Below are 19,654 nucleotides of genomic sequence, written 5' to 3' on the forward strand. Positions count from 1 at the left end.
CTTAGTACTATACTTACTACATGGTAGCGCGGGAATAATACACTCTACATGGATTTCTTTTGACGGTTTAGCAACTGGGGTAGGGAAATTTGCCTGCTACAATCGGATTTAGGTGTACCACTAGCAGTTTGCCCGCACCACTACTTTACTAATGGAGGGGGGTGGTTTGTCTTGAGGGGGTCTGTACTAATGGAGGGGGTGGTTTGTCCTGGAGGGGTCTGTACTAATGGAGGGGGGTGGTTTGTCCTGAGGGGGGTCTGTACTAATGGAAGGGTGGTTTGTCCTGGGGGTCTGTATTAATGGAGGGGGTTTGTCCTGGAGTGGTCTGTACTAATGGAGGGGGGTTTGTCCTGGGGGTCTGTACTAATGGAGGGGGGGTTTGTCCTGGGGGTGTCCGTACTAATGGGGGGGTTTGTCCTGGTGGGGGGGTCTGTACTAATGGAGGGGTGGTTTGTCCTGGGGGGTCTGTACTAATGGGTTGGTTTGTCCTGGTGGGGGGGTCTGTACTAATGGAGGGGGGGTTATCCTCGTGGGTCTGGACTAATGGAGGGGGGGTTTGTCCTGGGGGGGTCTGTACTAATGGAGGGGGGTGGATTGTCCTGGGGGTCTATACTGATGGAGGGGGGTCTGTACTGAGGAAGGTCGGTACTGAGGGAGGGGTTTATACTTAGTGGGGGGTCTGCACTGACGGAGGGGGGTTTATACCTAGTGAAGGGGGGGCTCATGGGCACTGCTGTACTAGTGAGCAGCGCTTGGCAGCTCAACCGCCCACTATGTTTCTTCCCCCACCTTCATATCGGCCAGGGAAGAAATTGAATAGAAAAAGGAGAAAGAGGATTGTGGGACATCTAGTCCTGAGGACTGGCAGCCCCACTGAGGACAGCGCTGAGAGAACACCATCAGAGAGAGAGAACCCCGCTGCCCTGCGCCACCAGAGGGAAAGCCACACAGCCTAGCGCCATCTCTGGCGGAGAAAGGAATGGAGTCATTGCCAGAATACAGATCTGGGCTCAACCCAGCGGAGTTGCCATGGGAAATTCAGAGTGAGCTGACTCCTGATCAGAGGAACCGTTATTGCTGTATCGCTGGGTCAGGTGAGAGGGCCGATCGGCCATTATCTACTAACGTCCATAGGAACTGCAGTCTCTGACCATCTCCTGTATTATATCTGCAGTCTCTGACCATCTCCTGTATTATATCTGCAGTCTCTGACCATCTCCTGTGTTATATCTGCAGTCTCTGACCATCTCCTGTATTATATCTGCAGTCTCTGACCATCTCCTGTGTTATATCTGCAGTCTCTACCATCTCCTGTGTTATATCTGCAGTCTCTGACCATCTCCTGTGCTATGTCTGCAGTCTCTGACCATCTCCTGTACTATGCCTGCAGTCTCTGACCGTCTCCTGTACTATGTCTGCAGTCTCTGACCATCTTCTGTACTATGTCTGCAGTCTCTGACCGTCTCTTGTATCATGTCTACAGTCTCTGACCATCGCTTGTATCATGTCTGCAGTCTTTGACCATCTCCTGTATTATGTCTGCAGTCTCTGACCATCTTCTGTACCATGTCTACAGTCTCTGACCATCTCTTGTATCATGTCTACAGTCTCTGACCATCTCTTGTATCATGTCTGCAGTCTCTGACCATCTCCTGTACTATGTCTGCAGTCTCTGACCATCTCTTGTAACATGTCTTCAGTCTCTGACCATCTCCTGTAACATGTCTGCAGTCTCTGACCGTCTCTTGTAACATGTCTGCAGTCTCTGACCACCTCTTGTATCAATTGGCAGGGAAGGGGTTAACACTAGGGGCGATCAAGGGGTTAAGTGTTCCCTAGAGAGGTGTTTCTAACTGTGGGGGCAGTGTAGTGAGTGGAGGAGGAGACAGATCGCTTTTCCTGATCACTAGGAATAGACAATCTCTCTCTATTCCCCTGCCAGAATGGGGATCTGTTTGTTTACATTGACAGATACCCGCTCTGGCTCTCTGTGCAGCGATTGCGGATGGACATTGCGACCGCTGGCCATGCGCATCGGCTCTAGCGACACGTTGCAGGCAGGCGCCTGCTATAGCTATTGAAGGGACTGATGTACAGCTAAGGCGATCCACACAGCTGAGCCAAGTTATACTGCGGCAGATGATCGGCAAGCAGTTAAAGGATACGTTCTCCTTTTAAAAAAAATAAAATAAGTGCACTTTTTTTGCAGTTAAAAAAAATTACATTTACTACATTTTTTTTTTATTAGGAGTCTGTAAAGCATTGCACCTGCAATCAGCAGATCGCTGATGCCCTGCAGGTCTCCTGTAAACTGTCAGTGTTAGCTGTCTACCCATACATGGTACATCATAAGGCCGCTAGGCAGTTTTGCACAGACAGGAATATTCGATGAACTACCACAGCGCTCACCAGCGCTGTGGTAGTTCATTTAGAACTACAAGCCAACAGCCTCGAAGGGTGTCGGTAGTTGTAGTCCATTCATTCACAGCCCTGTTTTCTTTAGATCGGGACAGCATGCAGGGCGGAGAAGATCCCCCGCCCACTGCTAAAACAGGGGGTGGGGCAAGTACATTTGTAACACCCCGAATATGGGTGTAGCATGTAACACGTTACAAAAGTTGAACTTTTCCATTACTTTATCCTTTGCTATATATGCCTCAATATAAAGGCTCTTGTAGGCTGTAGTTAGAATTGCACTGTACAGAGGGGCCCTGGCAAGGCAGTACAGCTTCCATATATATTTGCAAATGTGCAACTAAAAACTCTATTTTATTGAAAATTGTTAGGCAGTGTAATTTTTGGTTTTTTTTTGCTGGCTAGCTGGGAAAAATATGTTTTGGTTGACCTGTTGCGATGACAATTGTAAAAAAAGAGAAATTCACCTCACTTTGGGGAGATTTCCTCAGACTTCCTGATAAGTCTTCCGACTGGGTTGGAGCATGCACTAGTGCCCCCATAGTGGCTTCCTAAGTATGATAAGGACAAGGTAAGTATGACATGTTTATTGTTTTAATAAAAAAAGAAAAAAAATCTAAAGCTTTACAATCACTTTAAGACCCTCATCTCCTTATTTACCATAGCAAAGGCAATCCATCTATTCATACAGAAAGCTTATTGTTTATATGTGTATGCTTTTTTTTCTATGCTCATCATCTAATGACATACAGAGTACTTAATGGGTTAAAAAGAAGATAGAAATACAGGAAATATCAGCAGTATCCCGCAACTTTTTTCTTTCTTGAGTGTGCAAATTTTAAATGATATTGCCATATCGCATGGCATCTGAGAATAATTTCTCTTCTCAGTGCAATAACAAAATAAGATCATAAAATATAAGCTAAAGCATTAGATACCTAATCTGAAATGTGTGCTTGCCTATAAAAACGTTTACACAGCGCTTATGTGATTTTAGATAAGTATAAAAGAAAGCTGCTTGAAAATGCGTACCACTTATAGCGGAATATAAACTATAATCCAAAGAATTCATATTTTAGCTCTTAACTATCCAAACACACGTTACTCTTACAAAGTTGGCTCTCAGCCACAAAGACTGGGCAGATGGCCACTATCAAAGGACACCCCCTCAGGGACCAGGAAAGGAGGTGTTGATGTGACTGCATGTTGCGATTAGAGACTTTGCCCATGGTCCTTTAAGTACATTGTGGGGCGCATTATTAAAGCCAGTAGGATACAGTGGGGCAAAAAAGTATTTAGTCAGCCACCAATTGTGCAAGTTCTCCCACTTAAAAAGATGAGAGAGGCCTGTAATTGTCATCCTAGGTATATCTGCAGGATCTGAGTCCCTGTCTGCGTAGTGTGTTACTGATGGTAGCCTTTGTTACGTTGGTCCCAGCTCCCTGCAGGTCATTCACTAGGTCCCCCCGTGTGATTCTGGGATTTTTGCTCACCATTCTTGTGATCATTTTGACCCCACAGGGTAAGATCTTGCGTGGAGCCCCAGATCGAGGGAGATTATCAGTGGTCTTGTATGTCTTCCATTTTCTAATTATTGCCCCCACAGTTGATTTCTTCACACCAAGCTGCTTGCCTATTGCAGATTCAGTCTTCTCAGCCTGGTGCAGGTCTACAATTTTGTTTCTGGTGTCCTTCGACAGCTCTTTGGTCTTCACCATAGTGGAGTTTGGAGTGTGACTGTTTGAGGTTGTGGACAGGTGTCTTTTATACTGATAACAAGTTCAAACAGGTGCCATTAATACAGGTAATGAGTGGAGGACAGAGGAGCCTCTTAAAGAAGAAGATACAGGTCTGTGAGAGCCAGAAATCTTGCTTGTTTGTAGGTGACCAAATACTTATTTTCCACCATAATTTGCAAATAAATTCTTTCAAAAATCAGACAACGTGATTGTCTGGATTTGTTTCAACATTTTGTCTCTCATAGTTGAGGTATACCTACGATCAGTGGTGTATTTAGGTATTGTGCTGCCCTAAGCCTGACTAAACTCATGCACCCCCCCTAATTTAAATACGAACCACCCCTTGCTGCCAAGGCCACACCCCTTCCTGTTTAAGACCCACCCTATCATCTGTAAACCTCACCCCTATCTCTTTAGGCTCATTTGGCACCTTTCAGGGGGGAGGGCTGAACGGGTACCTGTTTTTGACAGGTACCCTTCCCCACTCCCTGGAGACTGCGCTGCTCCCTCTGAAATTCGGCCCCCCTCCTCCTTCCTCCACTGGGGCATTCAGAAAGTGCAACGCGCTTCGCACACGTGCAGTAGTGAACCGTCCGTTTTCCCTTACCATGAATGATGGTGAGGTGTCAACATCGCGGTATCCCTGGACAGGTAAGTGTCCTAATATTAAAAGTCAGCAGCTACAGTATTTGTAGCTGCTGAGTTTTAATGTTTTCACGGGGTGGGGGCAGGACTCCTCTTTAATGAGTTTGCATTGATTTCAGCATTGATGGAGCACTTTATTGCAATATCATGATCTGCATATTAATGCACTTTCACTAAATGTGGACTGTTTAAAGGGTTTGCATTGATTTTAGCATGCATGGAGCACTTTGCCCATGCCAGTGGCGGCTGGTGCTCAAAATTTTTGGGGGGGGTGCAAACAAACTAAAAAATTCAGAAAAAAAGACATCAATTGCAGCCTCACTGTGCCCCATCAAAAGCAGCCACTGTTCCATCAAACGCAGCCACTGTGCCCATCAATTGTAGCCACTGTGCCCACCAAACGCAGCCACTGTGCCCACCAAATGCAGCCACTGTGCCCATCAATTGCAGCCACTGTGCCCACCAAATGCAGACATTGTGCCCATCGAACACAGCCACTGTGCCATCAAACGCAGCCACTATGCCCCATCAAACGCAGCCACTGTGCCCACCAAACGCAGCCACTGTGCCCACCAAACGCAGCCACTGTGCCCACCAAATGCAGCCACCGTGCCCATCAATTGCAGCCACCGTGCCCATCAATTGCAGCCACTGTGCCCATCAATTGCAGCCACTGTGCCAGCAAACGCAGCTACTGTGCCCATCAAACACAGCCACTGTTCCATCAAACGCAGCCACTGTGCCCTACCAAACGCAGCCACTGTGCCCCACCAAACGCAGCTACTGTGCCCATCAATTGCAGCTACTGTGCCCATCAAACGCAGCTACTGTGCCCATCAAACGCAGCCACTGTGCCCATCAATTGCAGCCACTGTGCCATAAAACGCAGCCAATGTGCCCATCAATTGCAGCCACTGTGCCCTCAAACGCTGTCACTGTGCCCATCAATTGCAACCACTGTGCCATCAAACGCAGCCACTGTGCCCCATCAATTGCAGCCACTGTGGCCTCAAACGCAGCCACTGTGCCCTCAAACGGTGTCACTGTGCCCATCAATTGTAGCCACTGTGCCATCAAATGCCAACACTGTTCCCATAACACTAACATAATTTATTAAGTAATTTTACCTGCTGTCTTGGGAACCCCCTCTCTCTCCCATTGAGTGACATTGATGAAACCAGTCAGGGACCAGCACTGCTGGAGATGAGGGAATCTCCTAGCTGCCAGGGGAAGAACTCCTCCAGTGAGAGTGGGGGGGGGCAGCAAAGGGAAAGGAAAGACAGATTCTGGTGGTAGGAGACTCAATTGTTAGAAGGACAGAGAGGGCAATCTGTAACCAAGACCTGAAGCGCCGAACAGTATGTTGTCTACCGGGCGATCGGGTTCGGCACATCACGGATCTTGTGGACAGATTACTGGGAGGGTCTGGGGAAGACCCGGCTGTCATGGTGCACGTTGGCAGCAATGACAAAGTCAGAGGCAGATGGAGTGTCCTAAAGAATGATTTTAGGGACTTAGGTGCTAAATTGAGGAAAAGGACCTCCAAGGTAGTGTTCTCAGGAATACTACCGGTACATCGAGCCACACCAGAAAGGCAGAGGGAGATTAGGGAAGTAAACAAGTGGCTGAAGAGCTGGTGTAGTAAGGAGGGGTTTGGGTTCCTGGAGGACTGGGCCGACTTCTCAGTCGGTAACCAGTACTATAGAAGGGACAGACTGCACCTAAATGAGGAGGGTGCAGATCTGCTGGGAATGAAGATGGCCAAAAAGTTAGAGGGGTTTTTAAACTAGGCGATGGGGGGGAGGGTCCAGAGACAGTGATAGCCAGCGCGGAAGACATTCCAGAGGGTAGTATTGGGGGCATTAGTGGTAGGTTAAGCACAAAAACACAAGGTGAGTATAGTAGCAAGTCCTAGTTGCAATCTTGAAACACCCAATACGAGGACAATATGCGACCGGTCTAAACTATGTGGCATGTTCACCAATGCCAGGAGCATGGCGGACAAGATGGGTGAACTAGAGATACTGTTGTACAAGGAGGATTTGGATTTTGTGGGAATTTCAGAGACCTGGTTCAACAGCTCTCATGATTGGCTGGCAAACATTCAAGGGTATACCCTATACCGCAAGGATAGAGAGGGGAAAAAAGGGGGAGGGGTATGCCTATATATCAAGAATAATGTACAAGAGAATGTGAGAGATGACATCACTGAGGGAGCTAGAGAGGAGGTGGAATCCTTATGGGTAGAGCTCCAAAGGGATGAAGCTAAGGGGAAAATAATACTGGGAGTATGCTATAGGCCCCCTAACCTGAGGGAGGAAGTGGAGACGGATCTCCTTTCACAAATTGGATTAGCAGCAAGGATGGGAAGTGTTATCATAATGGGGGATTTTAATTATCCAGACATAGACTGGGCGGAGGGAACCGCACATTCATTTAAAGCTCGCCAGTTCCTTAATGTCTTGCAGGACAATTTTATGGGTCAGATGGTAGACGCACCAACTAGAAATAAAACATTACTGGATCTACTGATTACCAACAATACCAGATGTGGAAATACGGGGCAATTTAGGTAACAGCGATCACAGGTTAATTAGTTTCAGTATAAATCACACAAATAGGAAATGAAGGGAACACAAAGACACTGAATTTCAAAAGAGCCAACTTCCCTAAACTACAAACCTTACTAAAAGGCATAAATTGGGATAAAATATTAGGAACAAAGAATACGGAGGAGAGATGGGTTTGCTTTAAGAGCATATTAAATAAGGGCATTAGCCAATGTATCCCATTGGGTAGTAAATTTAAAAGAGCGAACAAATATCCTGGATGGCTAACTCCAATGTAAAAATGCATATAAAAGCAAAGGAGAAGGCCTTCAAAAAATACTAGGTTGAGGGATCATCCTCAGCATTCAGACTTTATAAAGAATGCAATAAGAAATGTAAGGCTGTAATTAGGACGGCTAAGATAGAACATGAAAGACACATAGCGGAGGAGAGCAAAAAAAATCCCAAGAAATTCTTTAAGTATGTAAACAGTAAAAAAGGGAGGACAGACCATATTGGCCCCATAAAGAATGAAGAAGGACATCTGGTTACAAAGGATGGGGAGATGGCAAATGTATTGAATTTATTCTTCTCCTCAGTCTTCATGAGTGAATCGGGGGGCTTCAGTAACCAAAACTACAGTGTTTATCCTCATGACACAACACAGGAAGCACCTCCATGGTTAACAGAGGACAGAATTAAAATTAGACTTGAGAATCTTAACATTAATAAATCACCGGGACCAGATGGCTTGCATCCGAGGGTGCTTAAGGAACTCAGTCAGGTGATTGCCAGACCGTTGTTCCTAATTTTTACAGACAGTCTATTGACTGGAATGGTACCAGCTGATTGGAGAAAAGCCAATGTAGCACCAATATTTAAAAAGGGCCCAAAAAACATCCCTGGGAATTACAGACCAGTTAGCCTAATATCAATAGAATGTAAACTCTTGGAGGGGATGATAAGGGACTATATACAAGATTTTAGTAATAAGAACAATATCATTAGCAGTAATCAGCATGGATTCATGAAAAATCGTTCTTGCCAAACCAATCTATTAACCTTCTATGAGGAGGTGAGTTGCCATCTAGATAAAGGAAGGCCCGTAGACGTGGTGTATCTGGATTTTGCAAAAGCATTTGACACAGTTCCCCATAAACGTTTACTGTACAAAATAAGGTCCGTTGGCATGGACCATAGGGTGAGTACATGGATTGAAAACTGGCTACAAGGGCGTGTTCAGAGGGTGGTGATAAATGGTGATAAATACTCAGAATGGTCAGGGGTGGGTAGTGGGGTTCCCCAGGGTTCTGTGCTGGGACCAATCCTATTTAATTTGTTTATAAACGACCTGGAGGATGGGATAAACAGTTCAATCTCTGTATTTGCAGATGATACTAAGCTAAGCAGGGCAATAACTTCTCCGCAGGATGTGGAAACCTTGCAAAAAGACCTGAACAAATTAATGGGGTGGGCGACTACATGGCAAATGAGGTTCAATGTAGAAAAATGTAAAATAATGCATTTGGGTGGCAAAAGTATGAATGCAATCTATACACTGGGGGGAGAACCTCTGGGGGAATCTAGGATGGAAAAGGACCTGGGGGTCCTAGTAGATGATAGGCTCAGCAATGGCATGCAATGCCAAGCTGCTGCTAATAAAGCAAACAGAATATTGGCATGCATTAAAAGGGGGATCAACTCCAGAGATAAAACGATAATTCTCCCGCTTTACAAGACTCTGGTCCGGCCGCACCTGGAGTATGCTGTCCAGTTCTGGGCACCAGTCCTCAGGAGGGATGTACTGGAAATGGAGCGAGTACAAAGAAGGGCAACAAAGCTAATAAAGGGTCTGGAGGATCTTAGTTATGAGGAAAGGTTGCGAGCACTGAACTTATTCTCTCTGGAGAAGAGACGCTTGAGAGGGGATATGATTTCAATTTACAAATACTGTACTGGTGACCCCACAATAGGGATAAAACTTTTTCGCAGAAGAGAGTTTAATAAGACTCGTGGCCACTCATTACAATTAGAAGAAAAGAGGTTTAACCTTAAACTACGTAGAGGGTTCTTTACTGTAAGAGCGGCAAGGATGTGGAATTCCCTTCCACAGGCGGTGGTCTCAGCGGGGAGCATTGATAGCTTCAAGAAACTATTAGATAATCACCTGAATGACCGCAACATACAGGGATATGTAATGTAATACTGACACATAATCACACACATAGGTTGGACTTGATGGACTTGTGTCTTTTTTCAACCTCACCTACTATGTAACTATGTAACTATGTAACACTGATATAATTTATTAAGTAACTTTACCTGCTGTCCTGGGAACCCCCTCTCTCTTTCTCTCCCTCTCTCTCTCCTCCTGACGTCACTGCCAGACCCCGCCCCAGTGCCGAGGAGAAGAGTCAAGCAGTGCGGAGGAGGGTAGGCGGAGCATAAGGCTCCACCTCACACCGGCCGCTTATGGGGGCGTGAGTCACATACCGCCCCCGCATGAGAGAAAGTCCCCCCACCCGTCTTCCCGATTCCCGGCTCCCGCGCCCGACCCCGGGACACACATGCCGCCCACGGCGGCCGCCTTGCTGCTGTGTATGGGCATGCTTGGTGGAGGGGTGTGAACTCTGCTAAGCACACTCATACACACGCCCCTACACCCTCTGCCAAGCACGCCCATACACAGCAGCGCCGCTACAGCAAGGCGGCCGCCGTGGGCTGCATGTGTGCGGGGGGTGGCCGTGGGAGCCGGGAATCGGGTGGGGGGACTTTCTCTCATGCAGGGGGCGGCAAAAAAAGCCGCCCCCTGCATGAGAGAAAGTCCCCCTACCCGGCAAAGTGCCACCCTGGGCCTAGGCCTTGTCGGCCTAGGCCAAAACACAGCCCTGCCTATGATGACAATTACAGGCCTCTCATCTTTTTAAGTGGGAGAACTTGCACAATTGGTGGCTGACTAAATACTTTTTTGCCCCACTGTATCTCCCTTGTGCTAATGGCTCTTCTGGTAGCTGAAATCCTCCTCCATGTATGCCCCTCATCCCAACCACCGTAATCTTCCCATGTAGGGGCTTAATAGAACTGTCAGAGCAATGACAGGCATTCATCACTATGCCCATCCTTTCCGCCTAACTCCATCATTCATAGAAGCAAGTTACTACAGCTTCTATGAATGAAACAAGATCTAGAAATGGAGGGGGCAGACCTTTCAATCAACCACCTATCCTCCATTTACAGAAGCTGTAGTACTGGCTTCTATGAAATGTGGAGCTGGGTGGAAAGGCTGGGCATAGTCGGGCACACTTGATGAGTGCCTGTCATTGCTCCAACAGTTCTTTTAACCCCCCACTGCATGGGAAGATTATGGTGGTGAAGGTGGGGGGAACAATGGAGGAAGATTTCAGCAAACAGAAGAGACATCAGCACAAGGGACACATCCTATTTTGTGTTTTTTATTTCAACTGCACATAGTCTTTAAATAAAGGCCATTGCTATAGTCAATGAAATAGTTTGATCCAGCCTACAAATTGGGTGAGCAAATGTAGATCTATTAGATTATTCATTTCGGCCTTAGTGATATTCTCTTTCGAGGGCATTCTTCTGTCTTTTGTTTTCTACAGTGTTTGTCAAAAGGTGGAATCTGCGTTCAGGCGGAGCCACTAGATGGTTGGTTGCACCTGAAAATGCCCATATGACCCACTGCCATATCTATGCCCATGATGTGAGATCTGCACTGCTTTTGTAGCCTCTGGAGGCTCTGTATTGGCAAGTTGTTTTTCCCCTATTTATGAGTGAGTAGCCATAGCCAGTCATGCTGATGAAGAGGTAGATATGCACGGAAACTTGTTTATTGACTGTGCATTCACGCTGAGTGATGTTGGTACCAGGCGAAGGAGAACGTTCCCTGTCATCGCTGCCACTTCCCGATTGGACGGATGAGTCTCAACTTCTATCCAGCGGCACCCTGCACCCTACACCATTTCTTTCACTGTCAACTCTTGGATTCCCTCATGGTCAGAAGTTGAGCCCTGGTGCTGTGAATCTTGTCACTTCCACCTGTCTCCTACTTGCTCTTGTAAATTCCTGTGCTGTGTCTCCAGACTGACTTCTTATTTTATCATGCTCAGATGACACCAGGATACATGTATATTAAGCAAAAAATGGATTGCTAAAGAAAAAAGCAACAGGACATACAGGGCCTGTAAAGTCATGTTGCTTTTTCCCAGATCGGACCAGTGTACAAAAGTGAGTACACCCCTAAGTGAAAATGTCCAAATTGGGCCCAAAGTGTCAATATTTTGTGTGACCACCATTATTTTCCAGCACTGCCTTAACCCTCTTGGGCATGGAGTTCACCAGAGCTTCACAGGTTGTCACTCTTCCACTCCTCTATGACGACATCACGGAGCTGGTCGGTGTTAGAGACCTTGCGCTCCTCTACCTTCTGTTTGAGGATGCCCCACAGATGCTCAATAGGGTTTAGGTCTGGAGACATGCTTGGCCAGCCCATCACCTTTCAGTGTTGTCACATGAAAAGATATAAAAAAAAATTACAAAAATGTGAGGGGTGTACTCACTTTTGTGAGATACTGTATGTGAGTGTGTGCATGTGCATGTATGTATGTGTATGTGTGTGTGTGTATGTGTTTATATGTGTGTGTGTATATATATCTATATATAGATATATATAGATATATATAGATATATATAGATATATATAGATATATATATACACATATGTGTGTGTGTATTTATATATGTGTGTGTATATACAGTATATGTGTATGTATGTGTGTGGTTCGTCAACCAGCCATGTTACGGAATCGGAGATAACGTGTTATTGATTATTGGCCTTGGAGTTATTGCTTTGACCCAAGTCCAGTCCAGGAACAGGAGGAGGAGGAGTTCTTGGACCAAAAATTGGGTGCTTTATTAATCATGATCAATTATGTCAAATGCCTTTGCTGCGGGAGCTTCAGGAGAATAATCCAGATGTTTTTCGGAATTATCTCCGGATGACGGACCCCTGTTTTCACCAACTCTTGGCATTGTTGACCCTCTATATCAGCTGTTGCAAAACTACAAGTCCCATCATGCCTCTGCCTCTGGGTGTCATGCTTGTGGCTGTCAGAGTCTTGTTATGCCTTGTGGGACTTGTAGTTCTGCAACAGCTGGAGGTCCGCTAGTTGCATATCCCTGCTCTATATTAAGAAGCAGGACACATGCATGAGGCTTTTATTTTATTTTTTGGTTGAATAATGATTTGATTTGGTATATTTTCAATATTTTTGGATGCATAGAATGTACTTTTTGGTTAATTTCTATTGGCAGATAGCATGTCTTATTTTATTTGTTTTCTTTTTTTAATGCACAATTAAAAAAATGTGGCATAGCACTGTGAATAATACTTGGCTATGTGTTTTACTTCAAATGACAGTTTGGGAGTAGGCAGTTACATTAAAAAAAATACAATGTAAAATTAACAAGGGACATCAACATAGTTGTATCTTTGATCTTAAAAACTACGGGATAATGGTGTTGTGGTAACTTGCACCAAAAAACAAAAAAAAAAGCATAATAATAATATTCTTGATATCACTAGAAAAAAAAGCCTTTGATAATTTGTTTGCAATAACTCCATCAGTATCACCAGCAAAGCAGCTTCATTATTATGCCATTAAAGAAGAAGAGACTGTTCAGTGCCTTTCGAGATTTCATAATTTGCCGCGTCACGAATGTTAATTCTATATTATGAACGCTAGTTTACAAGACTGGAATATATAAAAAGCCACACATTTAAAAAATGTTAAATCAAAAATATTTAAAATAAAAAATATGTATTATATAAATATAGTCCTTGTGATTAAATGTCCAACAACAAAAAATGTGAATACAAAAAATTCCGCAATATTCAATAGCTGATGGTAGAGGTTCAGGTAACGCAAATTCCTGTTAGATGAAATGCTTACCAGATAGCAAGCCAAATGAAACAGGTGGCTATAAACCCAGCCTGGGCCTTTGGGGAACCAATCCCAGTATATCCTGGACGAATTGCACTTGCAGACCGAATTGGATCCACAAAGGTTTTACCCAAAAAAATTTATAATAACATAGCGTAATACTGACACAAATTACGTGATAATAAAGAAAAGGAAAAAAGGATTTTTTTATATATGTGACACTCCACCAGTGATAAAATCATATAAGATCATAAACCATCCAGTGCCTATAGGCACAAATGGAATTATAAGGTGAGTGACATAAAAAACATGCATTAGAGTGAAAATCTCCTATATGGAGAACCAGTGCAAAAACCTTCCAAAAAAGCCGCTTACCAGATGTTAAAAAACAAGGAGGCATGTGATTAACCACCAGATGATAAATGGAAAAAGGAGGTATCTTTTCCTTTTCTTTATTATCACGTAATTTGTGTCAGTATTACACTATGTTATTATAAATTTTTTTCTTACACATGGAGCTCTCTTCAGCAAGGGATCTGTCAGCGGATCCCCACAGAGCTATACAGGATGGATGTCCATTTTTTTACATCAATGCCCATTCAGTTTGTATCCAGCAGAAACCATTTATATTAGACTACATCCAATCTGTCAAATTTAGGTCGGGAAAATCACAGTCCTTTTCTGTTTTATTTTTTTTCTTCAGATGGACTGGATGGACTTGGAGGTAGGGGAATGTATATCAGGCCTGCCTGAAAAACTGACAGATGGACCTAACCAATCTGCATGCCAGTTTTTATAAAGTATCATGCACTTTGGTGCTGGGTGCAATTTTTCAAAAGGGTCATGTACTTCGTTCGTTCTTCATTGAAAGGAATGGGCTGCCCTAAACGCAACATGTAGAAATGTGCAAAAACTCAGATGTTTCTTTTTTCTCTACAGTGGAACGTCAGATTATGAGCATAATCCGTTCCAGGAGTATGCTCGTAATCCAATGTACTCGCATATCAAAGCAAGTTTTCCCATTGAAGTCAATGGAAACGAAAATAATTTGTTCTGCATTGACTTCAATGGGATGCAATACTGCATGCAGCCAGAGGCGGGGGGCGCTGGAGAGCCTCGGAAACAGCCGAAAAGGCCCGAGCACACTTCGGCTGACCTTGGCAAACCTCGGAAAGACTCCGTTCACGAGCCTTTCCAAGGTTTGCCGAGGTCAGCCGAACTGTCCTCGGGCCTTTCTGTGCATTTCCGAATGCCGACGATCTGCGCTGTTCGGTACTGCACATCGTTTTTGGCCTGAATCCTGCTCGCTTGGCAAGACAATACTCGCAAACCGAGTTAGGATTTTTAGAAATACAGTGCTCGTTTTGCGAAATGCTCATTAACCACGTTACTCGCAAACTCGCAAGCTTCCACTGTATATCTTAAATGGTTATATTTTATGATTAGACTTTCTTAAGGCCAATTGGTTACGTATTCGTATTAATATACTTTGATAACTAAATGTCAATTTGGCATTGAATTAATATAACAATGTTGTTTATATCCAATCCAATATTATTATTATAATTTTTGTATACATTTATGGAACAACTGGATATCTTAAAGCGGAGTTCCACCCAAAAGTGGAACTTCAGTTTGTTCGTCTCTTCCCACCCTTCGGTGCCACATTTGGCACCTTTCAGGGGGGAGGGGGGCCTGTTTTTGATAGGTCCCCTTCCCCACTTCTGGGAGATGGCGCTGCGGCGCCATCTCTTGGAAGTTCGGCCCCCTCCTCCTTCCTCTGTCGCCGGGCCAATTAGAAATTCCCAGAGCGCTTTGCGCATACACACTAGGGAAGATCGGCTACGGTGGTGACATCGCGGGCTCCGTGGAGAGGTAAGTGTCCTAATAATAACAATCGGCAGCTGCAGTATTTGTGGCTGCTGACTTAATTTTTTGTGGGGAACTCCTATTTAAGCTGCATATATTTATTCTTATAAGCTTTTGATATTTTTACATTGTATACATGTTGTAAAACATTTGTGATTATATGTGCAATACAAAACCTCATGTATGTTTAACTATTAATATGTTTAATAAATGTATGAAAATTTATTGTACCTAGAAATGCACAAAAACGTATGCATGCTCTGTTACTACTGCATAGTTATGAACAGAGCCTGAATGTCCTTACTTTTATAAATACCTTCAGTGTTTGGCATCCACATCCAGTGTTCCAAATGAGGCACAAATTAAACTCCTGCAAACTCTGTGTAAAGGAAACTTAGCCTCGGTTCACACCAGAGGCGGCACGACTTGCAGGTCGCCTCACAGAGGCGACCTGCACACGACTGCCCGGGCGACTTGCAAAACGACTTCTGTATAGAAGTCTATGCAAGTCGCCCCAAGTCGCCCCCAAAGTCGTACAGGAACCTTTTTCTAAGTCGGAGCGACTTGCGTCGCTCCGATTAGAACGGTTCCCTTGTACTGAACGGGACGCTACTTGTCAGGCGACCTAGGTCGCCTGACAAGTCGTCCTAGTGTGAACCGAGCCTTAAGGTTTTCTTGTTAGATATATCATCACAGTAGTAAAAACATTCTGTAAAACAGTTGCCTTTAAAATATATGCTGTTTTTTCTTGTCCAATATCTTACAGATTTTACATTTTTTTTACTTTATCAGTTGGTAAATTATGGTTTCAACAAAGCCGCTAAATCGCAGTGTTTAAAAAGAATAATTTTAGCTTTATTAAAACTGTGTTCCAGCTGCCCTGCCCTTAGCGATAGATAATATAAACATTTTATGGTGTCTAGTCGCCATCTGGTGGTCATATTGATAAACCTTTGTTTAAATTAGCAATGGGAAAAAAAAGTGCTTAAAGTGAAACTTAGCGCCTAAAAGTTAGTTTGCTTCGTTTAACCACTTCAATACCGGACACTTTCACCCTTCTCCTTGCCCAGGTCAATTTTCAGCTTTCATCGCTGTCACAATTTGAATGCCAATTACTCAGTCATGCAACAAATGAAATTTTCTATCACTTTTTGAGGCAGATATTTTTCAAATTGTTTTGTTTTTTTGCCATACAAACAAAAGTATTCTGATACCTTTCTTTTGTAAAAAATAATCCAAATCAGTGTATATTATTTAGTCTGTGCGAAAGTTATAGAGCCTAAAAACTATATGGTATATACTGTATATTTGAAAATTGATCAATCCTGATGTACTATGAATTCATATAAAAATACTACGCTATACACTTAAATAAACAATAGCATCCAGCACTACGATCTTAACAAAAATTGTGTGAATGAATAAAGTGGAAGTAGTGCAGCGCTAAGAATCAAATGTTGAGTATTGACATATCAACATACTGTGATATACAAAATAAATTGTGATTAGCATATACAAAAAACTCTAAAACCATCAACTGATTAATAGTGTCTCTAAATAAAGTGCACTGTGCAAATTGTAAATCAACATTGGTAGTATAGTTCCATTGGTGATTAAAACATTAATCCATTAGTATATATTGATGGGAAGGAATCCAGGAGTGTAGGACTAAAAGAGTCACAGCCATGTGTGAATTCACCACCCAGGGGAGAAGATTAAACACACTTACCAGAAGGTAGCATCAATCAGGCATTTGAATTTAAAGCTCTGGATTGCGAGTGGTGCAATTCCTCCTCCTCAGCTGAGTCACCTCAGGCAACCTCAACCCGGCATATGAGAGTATGGATCAAGATGGCAATACCCCAGATGGTAAAAAACCTCCTTTCACCAGAGAACTCTTTAGTAGGTTTATGGTTAACAGCATTCATAAACAAAACAACAGAAAGCCTCCACATAGTGAAAAAACATTTGGTTACGGGTTTATTTGAAATAAAAAGGTTTTACATTTAAGAATGCTAGTAATGTGTAATGTTTTCATGTTTTTGGTAAAATATATTTTTCACAAAAAACTAATCCGAAACTCCCAAAGGTGTCTTCACAAACCACAAACAATACCATTGCTAATGCAAATTTTAAAAGAGTCACAATTTTGTGTGTTGTTTAGTATTTCCAAATGATCATAACTTTACACAAAAAATGTGATATGTGTACCAACATCAGAAATCAAAACATCAGAAATCAAAATGTCATTCCCAAAATTCAGAGGGTAACATCACTATTCTACACTCACACACCAAGACCCACCAAATATCACAGAATAAATCAAGAAGCATAACTCCTGACTAATGTCATTCCACCACCTATAGGTATGTCCAAAGAAATGCAGTATTTGTGTATTTATGTGTAGGAGGGTTCCACTACCATGCCATATGTTTACCATGGCCAAGGACAATAATCAGCCTTAAGAATTCCGCACCAGCACTAATTGCAGCCTCTTACCAAGCAAAAAGCAAAAAAATTTGAGATTGTTCAGCATGCTGACAGTAATCAGCCATACCCAGGCTTCAAAACAGATAGCATATGCCAGAAACAGGTTGTTCAATGGTTCTCCGGCCTTCCACAGTACATCTGCAATGATTAACAAATTGCACCCCTGGGACTTAGGACTGTTTGACACCACAGAGATGCATTCTACATCAATGTGGCAGCACAGTAGCTAACTGGTTATCACTTCTGCTTCACAGCACTGGGGTTCCTGGTTCAAATCCCAGACATGCCACTTCATGTAGAGAAGTTATCTGTTCTCCCTATGTTGTTAAACATAACTCATGTCCTTACCCAAACTATGTCTACATTTAGTATTTTTGTGGAGGAGGGTTCCACCACCATTGCAAATCATGTCATATGTTTTCCATGGGCAAGGGCAATAATCAGCCTTAAGAATTCCCCACTAGCACTAATTGCAGCCTCTTACCAAGTAACAAAATTAGAGATGTTTCTCTAGCAGCATGCTGACAGTAATCAGCCATACTCAGCCTGGCATAGATGGCATATGCCAGAAACAGGTTGATCAATGGTTCTCTGGCCTTCCACAGTACATCTACATTGATTAACAAATTGCACCCCTGGGACTTAGGACTGTTTGACACCACAGAAATGCAGACTACATTCATGTGGCAGCACAGTGGCTAACTGGTTAGCACTTCTGCTTAGCAGCACTGGGGTCTCTGGTTCAAATTTCAAACATGGCACTTCCTCTAGAGAATTTGTCTGTTCTCCCTATATTGTCCTTACCGAAATTATGGCCCTTTGGGTCTGGCATAGATTTTAAGGGGAACTCCACGCCAAAAAAAAATGGTGTGTGGCCCCCCTAAAATCCATACCAGGCCCTTTGGGTCTGGCATCGATTTTAAGGGTAATACCATGCCAAACAAAAAAAATAGCATGGGGTCCCCCCCAAAGTCCATACCAGGCCCTTTGGGTCTGGCATAGATTTTGAGGGGAACTCCATGCCAAAATTTAAAAAATGGTGTGGGGTCCCCCCAAAATCTATGCCACACCCAAAGGGCCTGGTATGGATTTTGGGGGGGATCCAAGCCATTTTTTTTGGCTTGGAGTTACCCTTAAAATCTATGCCAGACCCAAAGGGCCTGGTATGGATTTTGGGGGGGACCCCACACCACAACCACAGTCTGCTCAGTGATCTGTGAGAGTGAAAGAGAGCATGCGTGGGTAGGGAAGGAAGCTGAATAATTGTTCATGAGTTTCCAGGGCCATGCCTTCAACACTCTCTATGTCCTGATATCTGCAGAATGGAGTAGGGAGGACAATGTAATGAGCATCTGAAAAAAACAGCATTCTTTTACAAAACACAGCACAGCATGTGAAAGCAGAGCTTCACTCTCTAAATCATTATTGAATATTTTAAAACCATATCCTGCTAGCATTAGTGAATAAATAGGAAAGTATAACATATTTACCTGTTTTAAACTTGTCTTTTTATATTTCTTCAATTACATCCTGGTGTCCAGGCCTAGGCAAATTATGTCATACATCCCTGGAGTATTTAGGAGGGAAGGAGGGGTTTTCTTAGCCAAACACACCCACCTAGTATTTTTCGTTTGTGGTGCTGGGATGCAGTGCAGTTCTGCTTTAACATAAGACACTTTAATGCAAGGGAGGTTTTGGTGAATAAGTAAGTAAAGGTGAACTAACCCTCAAGGTTACAAATACAGAAGACTTTCTTCAAGCAATATTGTCTTGCAAAAATTATTATTTTTCCTGCAATCTATAGACAGAAAGGTGTGTTTTGGAAACGTGTGTAAATCACTCAAAAAAAATACGTCGAGTGGGAATGTGAATGTGAAGCCCAAGAGAATTAGCCGTTCTATGAGCAACACTCAGAAATGCCTGTTAATAGCTCAAAAAAAATTGTGAGTGAGAATGTGCATCTGTGCTTTGCGAAATGAGAATGGGG

The sequence above is a fragment of the Aquarana catesbeiana genome, linkage group LG02 (assembly GCF_042186555.1).
Source record: "Aquarana catesbeiana isolate 2022-GZ linkage group LG02, ASM4218655v1, whole genome shotgun sequence".
NCBI lineage: Eukaryota > Metazoa > Chordata > Amphibia > Anura > Ranidae > Aquarana > Aquarana catesbeiana.